Genomic DNA, 14352 nt, shown 5'->3' with positions numbered 1-14352 from the left:
CTTGACCACACAGACCTCCATCCCCTCATGTTCAGGAAACTCACACTGTTCTCAGCACTGGCTGATCAACCCCCAAACACCCCACACGGGTCCTGTTTCCACAAAAGACCCCACAGAGCACGTGTGAGCACCAGCACCTGGGCCTGTGTCACAGCAAGTAACAGAGGCTCTGGGTCACCAGCTCTGGCCCCTCATAAGGGACCTGCTCATCGTGTGTCATGACCCCACGTCCCAGGACCCTCCCCGGCTCCTCTGCCCAGACCCAGCCAGAGCTGCTATATAGCAGGACACATGCAAATAGGGCGTCCCCTGCTGCTGAAAACCAGCCCGGCCCGCCCTGCAGCCCGCACAGGAGCCCAGCCCGCACCCAGGGTCCACTCGGGTCAGCACGGACGCGGACACTCGCCATGGAGCGTGGGCTGAGCTGGCTGCTGCTCGTGGCTCTTCTAGGGGGTGATTCCTGGGGCAGGATCCCTGAGGAGGTGGGGCAGGAGGGGGAAGCAGTGGGCGAGAGCCATGTCCTGACGGGCTGTGTCTGTGTTTGCAGGAGTCCAGGGTGAGGCGCAGCTGGTGGAGTCTGGGGGAGACTTGGTGCCGCCTGGGGGGTCCCTCAGACTCTCCTGTGCAGCCTCCGGATTCACCTTCAGTGACTGTAGCATAAGCTGGGTCCGCCAGGCTCCGGGAAAGGGGCTGCAGTGGGTTGCATACATTAGATATGATGGTGGTAGCACAAACTACGCAGACTCCGTGAAGGGCCGATTCACCGTCTCCAGAGACAACGCCAAGAACTCGCTGTATCTGCAAATGAGCAGCCTGAGGCCCGAGGACACAGCCGTGTATTTCTGTGCGAGAGGCACAGTGAGGGGAGTGGGTGTGAGCCCAGACACAAACCCTGCAGGACGGGGGCCGGGGCTGGGGGTCCACTGGGGCGTGTCAGGACCCCAGGGGCCCAGGGACATCAGGAGGCCCAGGAGGCTCAGAGCTCAGAGCACAGCCCGGGAGCAGGTGCAGGGGTGGGGGGCAGGGGCTTCCTGTCTGGGGCTCCCTCTGCAAGACCCCAGCTCCACATGGCACCATTGCTCTCCTCTGAGAGGCTCCCGCTCCCCACATTCCTGGGGAGCCCCAAAGAGATGACTCTGTGCACAGATGAGGTCTTCCCAATGACGAGACCCTCACCTGTCCAGGTGTCTGTTACTTACTATTACTGAGGGGACCCGGGGAGGGCGGGTGTGGCCCAGACACAGACCCTGCAGGACAGGAGGGGGCAGCACCCAGGCCCACCACCAGGGGGCGCCCCGAGCTCACAGCCCTGGACTCAGCTCATGGCTGTGGGGGGACATGGACAGGGACGGGGCCTCCAGCCTCGAGCTGCCGTCCAGTCTGCCCTCTGCCCTCTCCTGGTGGGCGTCCATCCCACTGTCCTCGGGTCCAGCCTGGGGTCACTCCCCCAGTGCAATCTGTTGAATAACGTCTGTGCCTCTGAAATTGTGTCAGAACAGATTGTCTGTTCTGCTCTGAGACCCAGTGGGATCACATCACCGTGGTGTCCACACCCCTGTCACAGGATCCGAGGGGCCCGCAAGAAATCTGGTGGGGACTCCTGACCAAGTGTACTGGATCCAGGCCCTGGGACCTGATCCCTGACCCCTTGTGGGGACGGTCCCCTGGCAGCTGGCAGGGACGGGGGTCTGAGAACTCTGCGTGTGTCTCTGTCCTGGCCAGTCCCGACTCCTTTTCTGAAGGGCCCCTGGTCAGCACTGGGGTCCCGGGTCTCCCGGCCTGACCTCTGGTGTCTGTGACGGGGGCACCCGCCACGAGAGCTCTCGGGTGGACCCTTCTCTGCAGAGTCTCCCGGGTTCCCAGGACTGTTGCTGTTCAGCGTCTTGTGTGTTTTAGATAAACATTTTTCAAACTTTGTTTTATTTCTGTGAGAATCTGGTGTATTTCACGGGGATGCATGAGTCTGTGGATCTTCTGGTCACGTCTAGGACAAAGCTCCCTCCTCCAGGGCCTCCCGGGTGGCGCAGTGGATTGAACACCGGGCGGTGGAGCTGTCCGCAGCCTCTGCAGGGGGAGTTCGAATCCCTGCTGGCCTGGGAGATCCCCACATGGGGTGGCGGCTCTCCTGTCCCGCCCGCTCCTCCCCTCTGCTGTGCTTTCGGTCCCTCTGCCTGTTCTGCTCCCGCTCTCTGTCTGGTGAATCCTCTCACCCTCCGGTGCCTCTGGCCTGTACCCCAGTTCTTGTATAAAAATAAATAAATTTTAAAAAAATGTTTCAAAAACAAATCCCACTCCTCCAGCTGAGTGTGGAATGTCCAGCTCTTTCTCCCTCGGGTGAGGCCTTTAGTGTCTTCTCTCCTCTCAAGATTGTTTTCTCTCCTCAGGGCCTTTGTAGATCCATGTGCATTTTTTTTAAAGATTTATTTATTTATTTATATGAGCACTGGGCACAGTCAGAAGCGCGGGAGGGTGAGAGGATTCACCAGAGCCAGAGCGGGGAGCAGAGCAGGCAGAGGGACCGAAGGACACTGCTGAGGGGAGCAGCGGGCGGCAGGAGAGGTCTGCGTGCCATGCGGGACCCTCCTCCGGTGGCCGGGGATTGAACTGGCACTGCAGAGGCTGCGGGCAGCTTTGCAACCCAGCGCTTCACTGCTGCGCCACCGGGGAGCCCAATCCATGTGCATTATTATAAAAATTTATTTATTTATGCATATAAGATCTGGGGTACCGGCCAGAGTTGCGGGGGGTGAGAGGATCCACCAGAGACAGAGTGGGGAGCAGAATAGGCCTACCCAGTGAGAGACACTGCTGAGGGAGCCGTGGGAATATGGGAGAGGTCGGCTGCGCCATGTGGGAAGCTCCCTGGATGGCCGGGAATCGAACTCATGCAGCAGAGGCTGTGCCAGCTTCATAGTGCTGTGCTCAGCCCCTTGCGCCACCAGCGAGGCCCTCCCTGGACACTGGATAACTGCTCTGTGCCCTGTCCACGGTGCTCTGTGTTCTCGGACACAGCCGGGAACCCACAGGGGCGCCGCGTGGCCATAATAATAACACGAATCTGCCCCCGCACGAGCCCACGAGCGCGTCCATGTCTCTCTGTCCTGTGCGTGTCTGTGCGTGACGGGCTGACGTGGTCACGGCACTGTCCTCCCCGCCTGGCCCCGCTGGTTCCCGGGAATCTCCTCCTCGGGCGAGACCGTGACCGGAGCTAGACCCTCCCCTCCCACTCACGCACGCCCCGGGGTGGCGCCTCTGGGGGCTGCGCTCACCCTGCATCCCGCCCCCGCGGGGCCCTTCAGGATCTGACCGTCGCCTCTCGGGGAGCTTTTGCTCTCCCTGCGCGGAGGATCGTGTCCGCTGGACGCCGACAGACCCGGGTCTTCTGCCCAGTTTCCTGAAGGGCAGGGGAGAGAGGACGTCCCTGTCTCGCTCCCGACCTCCCAGGAAGGGCCTCCGCGTGTCGCCCTGAGCATCCCACAGGCGGTGGCTGGTCACGGATGCTCTCACCATGTGAAGGTCTGTTCCTCCCCTGAGGGCGTCCAGGGCCTGCACCACCCATGGGGGATGGACTGTGGAAATGGGGGAAAAAAGTTGATGTGCAATGAGAAAGCACACATGGTTGGCTTGTAGGGGACAGAGGACACCGTGGGTTGACAGAGAGTGAGGGTCCATCTATTCAATGGCCGTCCTGCCTCAGAGACCCAAACCTGCATGCCACCCCCTCAGGGCAGCCATAAAGGGCAGAAGGAATGAAGTGAGAATTAACCATGCACATCCCTGCTGTCACCTGTCCTGACTCTGTTCCCTGCGCACACCTGCACACAGGTGAGACACTGACCACACAGACATCCGTCCTCTGAAGTTCGGACACCTGACAATGTCATCAGCATTTCTGTGCAACCTCCACTCACCCCACAGTCACATGGGTCGCATTTCCACAGATGACCCCACAGAGCACGTGTGGGCACCAGCTCCTGGGCCTGCGTCCCAGCAAGTAACAGGGGCTCAGGGTCACCAGCTCTGCCCCTAATAAGGGACCTGCTCATCGTGTGTCATGACCCCACGTCCCAGGACACTCCCTGGCTCCTCTGCCCAGACCCAGCCAGAGCTGCTATATAGCAGGACACATGCAAATAGGGCGTCCCCTGCTGCTGAAAACCAGCCCGGCCCGCCCTGCAGCCCACACAGGAGCCCAGCCCACACCCAGGGTCCACTCGGGTCAGCACGGACGCGACACTCGCCATGGAGCGTGGGCTGAGCTGGCTGCTGCTCGTGGCGCTTCTAGGGGGTGATTCCTGGGGCAGGATCCCTGAGGGAGGGCAGGAGGGGAAGCAGTGGGCGAGAGCCATGTCCTGACGGGCTGTGTCTGTGTTTGCAGGTGTCCAGGGTGAGGCGCAGCTGGTGGAGTCTGGGGGAGACTTGGTGCCGCCTGGGGGGTCCCTCAGACTCTCCTGTGCAGCCTCCGGATTCACCTTCAGTGACTACTACATGCACTGGGTCCGCCAGGCTCCGGGGAAGGGGCTTGAGTGGGTTGCATACATTAGTGGTAGCGGTGGTAGCACAAACTACGCAGACTCCGTGAAGGGCTGATTCACCATCTCCAGAGACAACGCCAAGAACTCGCTGTATCTGCAAATGAGCAGCCTGAGGCCCGAGGACACGGCCGTGTATTTCTGTGCGAGAGACACAGTGAGGGGAGCAGGTGTGAGCCCAGACACAAACCCTGCAGGATGGGAGGGTGGGGCTGGGGGGTCCACTGGGGCGTGTCAGGACCCCAGGGGTCCAGGGACTCCAAGAGGACCAGGGGCTCAGAGCTCAGAGCACAGCCCGGGAGCAGGTGCAGGGGTGGGGGGCAGGGGCTTCCTGTCTGGGGCTCCCTCTGCAAGACCCCAGCTCCCCAGGGCACCATTGCTCTCCTCTGAGAGGCTCCTGTTCCCCACATTCCTGGGGAGCCCCAAGGAGGAGGTGACACTTTCTGTGCACAGGTGAGACCTCCCCAGGGACGAGACCCTCACCTGTCCAGGTGTCTGTTACTTACTATTACTGGGGGGACCCGGGGAGGGCGGGTGTGGCCAGACACAGACCCTGCAGGACAGGAGGGGCAGCACCCAGGCCCACCACCAGGGGGCGCCCCGAGCTCACAGCCCTGGACTCAGCTCATGGCTGTGGGGGGACATGGACAGGGACGGGGCCTCCAGCCTCGAGCCGCCGTCCAGTCTGCCCTCTGCCCTCTCCTGGCGGGCGTCCATCCCACTGTCCTCGGGTCCAGCCTGGGGTCACTCCCCCAGTGCAATCTGTTGAATAACGTCTGTGCCTCTGAAATTGTGTCAGAACAACTATTGTCTGTTCTGCACTGAGACCCAGTGGGATCACATCACCGTGGTGTCCACACCCCTGCCACAGGATCTGAGGGGCCCCCAGGAGGCCGATGGGGACTCCTGACCAAGTGGACTGGATCCGGCCCCGGGACCTGATCCCTGACCCCGTGTGGGGACGGTCCCCTGGCAGCTGGCAGGGACGGGGGTCTGACTCTGCCTGTGTCTCTGTCCTGGCCAGACCCGACTCCTTGTCTGAAGGCCCCTGGTCAGCTCAGGGGGTCCCGGGTCTCCTGGCCTGACCTCTGGTGTCTGTGACGGGGGCACCCGCCACGAGAGCTCTCGGGTGGACCCTTCTCTGCAGCGTCTCCCGGGTTCCCAGGACTGTGGCTGCTCAGTGTCTTGTCTGTTTTGGATAAACTTTATTAAAACTTTGCTGCATTTCTGTGAGGTTCTGGTGTATTTCATGGGGACCCATGAGTCTCTGGATCTTCTGGTCACTTCCAGGAACAAGCTCCCTCCTCCAGGGCCTCCCGGGTGGTGCAGTGGTTTGAACACCGGGCGGTGGAGCTGTCCGCAGCCTCTGCAGGGGGAGTTCGAATCCCTGCTGGCCTGGGAGATCCCCACATGGGGTGGCGGACTCTGCTGTCCCGCCCGCTCCTCCCCTCTGCTGTGCTTTCGGTCCCTCTGCCTGTTCTGCTCCCGCTCTCTCTCTGGTGAATCCTCTTACCCTCATTGCCTCTGGCCTGTACCCCAGTTCTTGTATAAAAATAAATAAATTAAAAAAAAATGTTTCAAAAACAAATCTCACTCCTCCAGCTGAGTGTGGAATGTCCAGCTCTTTCTCCCTCGGGTGAGGCCTTTAGTGTCTTCTCTCCTCTCAAGATTGTTTTCTCTCCTCACGGCCTTTGTAGATCCATGTGCATTTTTTTTTAAAGATTTATTTATTTATTTATACAAGCACTGGGCACAGTCAGAAGCGCGGGAGGGTGAGAGAATTCACCAGAGCCAGAGCGGGGAGCAGAGCAGGCAGAAGGACCGAAGGACACTGCTGAGGGGAGCGGCGGGCGGCAGGAGGGGTCTGCGCGCCATGTGGGACCCTCACCCGGTGGCCGGGGATCGAACCGGTGCTGCAGAGGCTGCGGGCAGCTTCGCAACCCAGCGCTTCACAGCTGTGCCACTGGGGAGGCCCGATCCATGTGCATTTTTATAAAGATGTATTTATGTATGCATACATGATCTGGGGCACCGGCCAGAGATGTGGGGGTTGAGAGGATCCACCAGAGACAGATTGGGGAACAGAACAGGCCTAACCAGTGAAAGACACTGCTGAGGGGAGCAGTGGGGAGACAGGAGAGGTCTGCTGCGCCATGTGGGCTGCTCCCCGGCTGGCCGGATCAAACTCGTGCTGCAGAGGCTACGGATTCCTGCACAATGCGGGGCTTATCCCTTTGCGCCACCAGCGCGGCCCTCCCTGGACACTGGATAACTGCTCTGTGCTCTGTCCACTGTGCTCTGTGTTCTCGGACACGGCCGGGAACCCACAGGGGCGCCGCGTGGCCATAATAATAACACGAATCTGCCCCCGCACGAGCCCACGAGCGCGTCCATGTCTCTCTGTCCTGTGCGTGTCTGTGCGTGACGGGCTGACGGGGTCACGGCACTGTCCTCCCCGCCTGCCCCGCTGGCTCCCGGGAATCTCCTCCTCGGGCGAGACCGTGACCGGAGCTGGACCCTCCCCTCCCACTCACGCAGGCCCCGGGGTGGCGCCACTGGGGGCTGCGCTCACCCTGCATCCCGCCTCCGCGGGCCCTTCAGGATCTGACCATCGCCTCTCGGGGAGCTTTTGCTCTCCCTGCGCGGAGGATCATGTCCGCTGGACGCCGACAGACCCGTGTCTTCTGCCCCAGTTTCCTGAAGGGCAGGGGAGAGAGGACGTCCCTGTCTCGCTCCCGACCTCCCAGGAAGGGCCTCAGCGTGTCGCCCTGAGCATCCCACAGGAGGTGGCTGGTCACAGACACTCTCACCATGTGAAGGTCTGTTCCTCCCCCGGGGCGTCCAGGGCCTGCACCACCCATGGGGCTTGGACTGTGTCGAGCGCTTTCCAGCGTCTGTTGATGTGATCCTGGGGTTCCGTGTTCCTCTTTGTGGCCGTGTTGGATACACTGATGCTCTCTCGGCTGTGGAACCAGCCCCGTGCCCAGGAGGAGTCCCCGTGATCCTGGGGACGGTCCCTGGGACGCAGGTCGGGTCCTGCTGGCGAGGACGTTGGGAGGATGTTCCCATCAGTGATCACGAGGGCTCTGGGCCTGAGATTCTCTTTTTTGTGTTGTCTGTGTCCAGTGTCGACCCCCGTGGACTTTTTCTTTCTGAGTAGCTTCGGGGGTGGTGGGGCGTCCGGGACGGAGCTGAGTGACACCCGTGACCGTGACGTCCGTGTCTTATTCCTGAGCTTTGCGTGACTGTCTCAGCTTTTCCCTCTTGCTGTGACGGGGGCTGTGGGGGGGCAGGTGCGGAGCTCACTCCACCTCTGCACGTCATTCATTCCCACTTTGGAGGAAAATGCTCTGATCTTCGTGACCATCACCGAGACTTTCTGGTTGTCTCTGAGCCTCGTCTCTGCCCTCGCGCTTGAACCTGCCCCGGGAGGGTCTGGGGAGCTGGAATCAGGGGACGGTGGAGACGCGGCTTCCGGGTCAGGACACACGGATGGTGTCACCAGGTCCCGTTCCTCCGGGGACGAGGTTTCTCTCTCCACGACGCAGCCCAGACTCGCTCTCCTGCTGGAGAGACACGTGCAGGGACGAGAGGCTCAGGGGTGTCTAATCCCTCCCGGATCCCCACTCAGACGACCCTGACGGGGAGACCAGGTTCCAGGAGCACAGCCCCCCCGCCACGTGCAGAGCAGTTCATTCCCTTCATCTCTCTCCCTCGCCCCAAGGCCAGCCTGACTGGACACCAGGGACAGGACCCCAAGCAGAGCTCATCCCCGGTCACACCCTCCAAATCCTTCTCACCCTCACCGAGTCCCTCCCAGGCCCTGAACAGAGGCCTCAGCAGGACGTGAGTTGTGACACGTGTTTTCCTCCACATGTGAAAAGTCGGGACAACAAGTAAATACCATAAATGCAAGTTACCCTTGTCAAGTGCCTAAAACATTTCATTTCCCCGTATTTTGTGTCCTCAATTCTCCTTAGTTACATCTGAGTGACCCCAGGAAGATGCGCCCAGGTGAGGGTCCCTCCCCAACACACACCTGAGTCTCCGTCCCCCACAAGAGCTGAGGCCTCACAGCTGTCACCACGCAGATGCTCAGAGGCTGTCGGGACAGTAACTTCTCTGTGTCCGTCTATGACACTATTTCCTCCATGTCCACTCACGGTGCCCTGTGCACCAGGCCCTGCACACCTGAGCTACCAGGACATGAGCTTCCGTCATGGAGAGATGCAGGGGAAACTTAGAGTTGATGGGCAATGAGAGAGCAGACACGGTTGGCTTGTAGGGGGCAGAGGACACCGTGGGTTGATGGAGAGTGAGGGTCCATCTATTCAATGGCCGTCCTGCCTCAGAGACCCAAACTTGGATGCCACCCCCTCAGGGCAGCCCACTAAGGGCAGAAGGAATGAAGTGAGAATGAACCATGCACATCCCTGTTGTCACATGTCCTAACTCTGTTCCCTGCGCACACCTGCTCACAGGTGAGACACTGACCACACAGACATCCATCCTCTGATGTTCAGGGACCTCACAGTGTCATCAGCACTGGCTGAGCAACCTCCACTCACCCCAGGCACACGGGTCCCATTTCCACAAATGACCCCACAGAGCACGTGTGAGCACCAGCACCTGGGCCTGCGTCCCAGCAAGTAACAGGGGCTCAGGGTCACCAGCTCTGGCCCTAATAAGGGACCTGCTCATCGTGTGTCATGACCCCACGTCCCAGGACCCTCCCGGCTCCTCTGCCCAGACCCAGCCAGAGCTGCTATATAGCAGGACACATGCAAATAGGGCGTCCCCTGCTGCTGAAAACCAGCCCGGCCCGCCCTGCAGCCCGCACAGGAGCCCAGCCCGCACCCAGGGTCCACTCGGGTCAGCTCGGACGCGGACACTCGCCATGGAGCGTGGGCTGAGCTGGCTGCTCCTCGTGGCGCTTCTAGGGGGTGATTCCTGGGGCAGGATCCCTGGGGGGGGGGGTAGGAGGGGGAAGCAGTGGGCGAGAGCCGTGTCCTGACGGGCTGTGTCTGTGTTTGCAGGTGTCCAGGGTGAGGCGCAGCTGGTGGAGTCTGGGGGAGACTTGGTGCCGCCTGGGGGGACCCTCAGACTCTCCTGCCAGCCTCCGGATTCACCATCAGCAACTACTACTACATGCACTGGGTCCGCCAGGCTCCAGGGAAGGGGCTTAAGTGGGTTGCACAAATTGATCCTAGTGATGGTGAAACAAACGACGCAGACTCCGTGAAGGGCCAATTCACCATCTCCAGCGACAACGCCAAGAACTCGCTGTATCTGCAAATGAGCAGCCTGAGGCCCGAGGACACGGCCGTGTATTTCTGTGCGGGAGACACAGTGAGGGGAGCGGGTGTGAGCCCAGACACAAACCCTGCAGGACGGGGGGCGGGGCTGGGGTGCCCGGGACCAGCAGGGGGTGCTGGGGCCACAGTGTGGATCAGGACTCCAGGGGGTTCAGGAGACACCAGGGAACCTGGATTCTTACTAATATTTTAGTCGTCAGTTTGCAAAGACTGAATCAGGGAGTCTGAGCAGATCCACGGGGGGAGACAATGGTGTTGAGAGTCTGAATCTGGTTCTCACAGAAACACCCAACACAGCAGCACAGTGACGGGTCAGTAGACCCGGAACCACGTCAGGATGGTCCACACCCGCCGTGAGGAAATCACTGCCAGGAAACCAACCACAAAAACAAACGTCTCCATCCGGACAACGACAACCTGCACAACAGCAACAGCGACAAACTCACTGAATCGTGACCCCCCAGAACCTCCCCAGCCAGGGCAGGACGGAGCTTTGCCCATTTCCAATTGCGTTTTCAAAACTCGGCTGAAATCTGAGTTGAGGCAACGAAACAACCAGAGGAGAGAGACACAGACGGGGCCTGGAAATAACACTCACTCTCATCCCGCGGACACGAGCGTCTCCACAGAAAAGGCCAGAAGATCCCAACACGCCTCACGGTCATAACAAGCTCCTCGTGCAAGGGCAGTTCACGAGGGGATGACTCAAGGGCAGGTCCCTGTCTTTACACACTCAGTGATGAGCTGATAACGAGGTTTGTGTGAATGAAGTGAAGTGACACAATCACGTTTGCCAGCGCGTGAGGAACAACTTCACGTCCCCCTGACGACACCGTGTGAGATCTCTGGGGAGACGCTGGAAACCCTGACACTGTGATGCAGGGAATGTGCTGAGGACGGGAGCCCCGACGCCAGGAGGAGACACTAAACACGGGGTCATGTCAGAGCTTCCCCAGTCACGGTGGACTCAACGCGACGATCCTGAGACTTTCAGGTTTTTCCTTGGTGGCAGCGGATGCCAAACCCTGCGTGGACGGTGGATTTGCACACCCTGGAGCATCAGCACAGGAGACGAGCAAATACAACCATCAAATCAAAATTAGTCTCGGACATGATGTAAAATGTGAAAGAATCAAACCCTGACGGTGAACAAGGAGAAGACTTTTATGTCATGGGGTGTGGACAGGACCCTGGGGTGGCACCACAGAAATGACCCAGTTCCAGCAGGAATTGTTTTCTAGACGCGTCACATCAAAACTGTAAACTCTGCAAAAGCAAGTGACTTAACAAGAGGATGCGAGCAACAGCCCTGGGGTGATGACGGGGTGTGATCGTGTGAGATGTGTCCATTCCAGAAAAGGCCACCATTTTCTGATGAGCTTCAGCATCAGGCAGTGAGTGTTGGCTCCAGGGCCCGTCTCGGGAACACACGCCTCAGGGGTTTGAAACACGTGCCTTCCAGCACGACTGATTATGAACCGGTTTCCAATATTCTCCACGTCCTCCAATGTGTAACCAGCCACCCTTGAGAGACCTGAGGGAACGGAGCCCGGCACACGTCCCCACTAGAGCAGGCCTGAGGCGCCCCGAGGCGAAATGGTCCGAGAGAAGCTCCCCCCATGCTGTTCCCGTGGCCCCGGGGCCCCGGGTTCTGTATAGGAACTAGGAGGCCGCCCTCGACCTCCCGGTGCCCGCGGAGCCTGGTGTCGTCGCCGGGCGTGACCTCCTGAGTCTCGGCGTGGGCAGCACCTGTGTCTGTTTTCTGAATGACGCGTCCCTCGGGAAACACGCGGCCGTGTTCATGTGCCGAGCAGCCACGTCCACACAGACGGGAGAACTCAGAAAGGGCTGGGCCCTGGCTGATGATCAAACACAAGGTCTGACACGACGGAAAAGGGAAATCACAGGATGGCGGATGTGACGATCACATCAGGAGTTTCTGATGCATCAATAAGGGCCCGCGGAGACCCTCAGTAGGAGACACTCGCGCCCCGTCCAGGGTCTGTGTCTCCTCATTCCCCTCCCGTCCCCTCCCGTCGCCTGGCGCCGTCTCGTCCTTGCGGAACCCGGCCCGGTGGGAGCTGGACTGCGGCAGAGGAGAAGCCTCCGTCTCTCCCCTTGAGGTGCTGCTGGGTGGGCTGGGCACACGGTCTCCCTCCTGCGGGGAGCGTCACCTCCGCGTGTCTCCCTGGGAGACGTGACCATGAACGGGGTGAGTCTCGTCAGCTGCCTTCTCTGCAGCGGCTGATCTGGGCCGTGATTTCATCTCTATCTGCTGAGATGGAGAATGACCTGGCCGGACCGTCCACGTCCATCCCTCCCGGGTCCTGGAGTGAACACCCCTGGGTGCTGACCCAGGGGCCTCTGAGTCCTGCCAACTCAATTCGCCAAGACGGTGTCGCGGAATCCGTGTCTGTGTGGTCAGGAGACTGGTCTGTTGTGTCTCTCGTGTGTGTGACGTCCTCGTTGCCTCACGGTCGGGACCTCGTGGGCCTCATGACTTGCGCTGGGGGCCGCCCCCATCCACAGTGTCTGGGGGACAGAGAGGGCGGCCGAGTCCCCTCGCGGGTTGTCTCCTCCCTGCCAGGCCCTGGGCTGCTCCCCGGTGCTCTTTGGCTATTGTCGGTTTTCTCGCGTGTGTCTGGCCTGTTTGGGGTCTGTGTCTCCTGGTTCTCCTGGGAAGAGTCTCGGATCTGCCCGTTTCCACCAGCTTTTCCGTTTTGCACACACAGCCCCGGGCACCGCGGGGTCCTCTGCACGCGGGTGTGTCACGTCACGTCCCGCCGTCGTCTCTGTCCGCGGCGGTTCTCTCCGGCTTGTCGCGGTGAGAGGACGGGTTTCCTCCACGTCATTTATGTTGTCAGTTCCCGGCGTTTCCTCTGTTGCTCATGACATGTCTCCTCCCCTCGAGCTTTATTTCTCCTCCAGGTTTACTATTTCCTCCTCCACAGGGTTTCGTGTCCTTTGTCACATCCAGGGATGCTCCGCTCTGGGGAGAGCAGCTGTTTGGGTCTCTCGCCTGTGGAGCGTCCCGACGGCGCTGCCGGCCCCGCGTGGGGTTCTGATGCGTCCGCGGGCTCTGGCGGGTCATGGGTCCGTGTGCTCCGCCTCTGGGTATAATATATTTTCTTCCTTCCTCTTCTCTCTCACCCAGCACTGGGTCCAGAGTTCCGTACGATGCCCACGTCTTAAAGCTGCTCAGACTCGCCGTGTGGGGCGACTCCCGCTGCGGTGCGTGGGCGATCACGGCCTGACCCTGGTTTGCTTTCATGTCCGTGGCGGAGACCAGGCTTATATCACGGCATCTGCTCCACAGGGTATAGGCCCAACCTCTGCCCATGTGTCCTGTCACACCCTGCCCAGCGCCGGGCCAGCCCCCCTCACCCCTGCCCTGGGCCCTCCCTCCTCACCCCGGGCCCCTCCCGCTCTGTTGGCCTCCGTTGTGCAGCCAGATGTCTGGGCTCGGGTTCGAGGATGCTTTGTCATGTCCTCTCTATCCCAGATGGGAATCAGGCCCCAGCACGTGTGTCCTCCCTGTGTGTCCTTTCTCTTAGCCTCAACCTTCAGCCTCCCCAGATGTTGCAAATGGCAGCATCCATTCTCCTTAAGCGTATAATCTCTCCTTGCCGCGGACCAGCACAGCAGTAGACGATGAGGCCGTCTCAGGGTTGAGAGACTGCGCAGGGTGGTCAGGGATTCGGTTAAAGAAATGACAAACAGACACACTTCAAGAGTGAAAATCTGAGTGTGTTTTTATTTGAGTTGCTGACCAGTATATATATGTTCTCTAAAAGCATAGGAACGGCGAGCATCAGTGAAGAAATCCGCTTGCTTATAGGTTTAGCTTATCATCGACAGGGCGGTGATCTACATCTGGGCCCAGCGCAGTCCTAAGTAGTCGGGCGATTAATTTTTCTTTTTGTTTTATATGATTACTTTTTGTTTTAACTACTCACTATTACTAATAATTAACACAGGTGAATTTTACTTTTCACAATGTAATATTTTTATCATTTAGATTAATACAAACTAGGCTAAGTATACAACAGAGAAATTATTAAGCTAGCAGTTCTATTAATACACAGAGTTTAGTAACGTTTCATTTGAATCAGCCTAGTTATTAGATTTCGTATGTTCTTTTTTAATTGGCAAACCAATGACCTTTTAAACAGAGAAAGAGAAAAGATTTTAGAGAGACAGTTGTATTAGAATAAAGTTTGTGGGTCTAGAGAAGGTGAGATAAGTTTCCGTGCGGACAGCGTTCCTGTAGTGGCTCCTGGTGGTCGTTATCTTTCAACAGACTTCCGTCTTATCTATGTCTTCAGGCGGTTTTTTGCTGTTCTCCTCCTGCGCGCTGGTTGCCCAGCCGGACCTAGGGATTCCTAGAGGTCACTGCAGGAGGAGGTGCAGCAAGTATATCTTCAGGGGGTTTTGCTGTTCTCCGCCTGCGCACTGGTTGCCCAGCTGGACCTAGGGACCGTGGCGCAAGCCATTAGCCCTAAGGG

At 59.3% G+C, this 14352-nt stretch overlaps 1 long non-coding RNA gene across 1 annotated transcript in view; it reads right to left on the bottom strand.

The window, feature by feature from the left end:
* Positions 1–736: 736 nt before the first annotated feature.
* The window catches only part of LOC129145399 (uncharacterized), a 132731-nt gene continuing 119115 nt past the window's right edge, over positions 737–14352 (bottom strand). Inside the window, exon 3 of the long non-coding RNA XR_008550933.1 lies at positions 737–842. This is a non-coding gene — a long non-coding RNA (uncharacterized LOC129145399). The remainder of the gene's footprint in view (positions 843–14352) is intronic.

The sequence above is a fragment of the Talpa occidentalis genome, unplaced genomic scaffold, assembly GCF_014898055.3.
Source record: "Talpa occidentalis isolate TD23 unplaced genomic scaffold, MPIMG_talOcc4v2.1 talOcc4.11, whole genome shotgun sequence".
In the NCBI taxonomy this organism is placed as follows: Eukaryota; Metazoa; Chordata; class Mammalia; order Eulipotyphla; family Talpidae; genus Talpa; species Talpa occidentalis.
The sequence above is the reverse complement of the archived record's forward strand: the minus strand, read 5'-3'. Positions and strand labels throughout refer to the sequence as shown.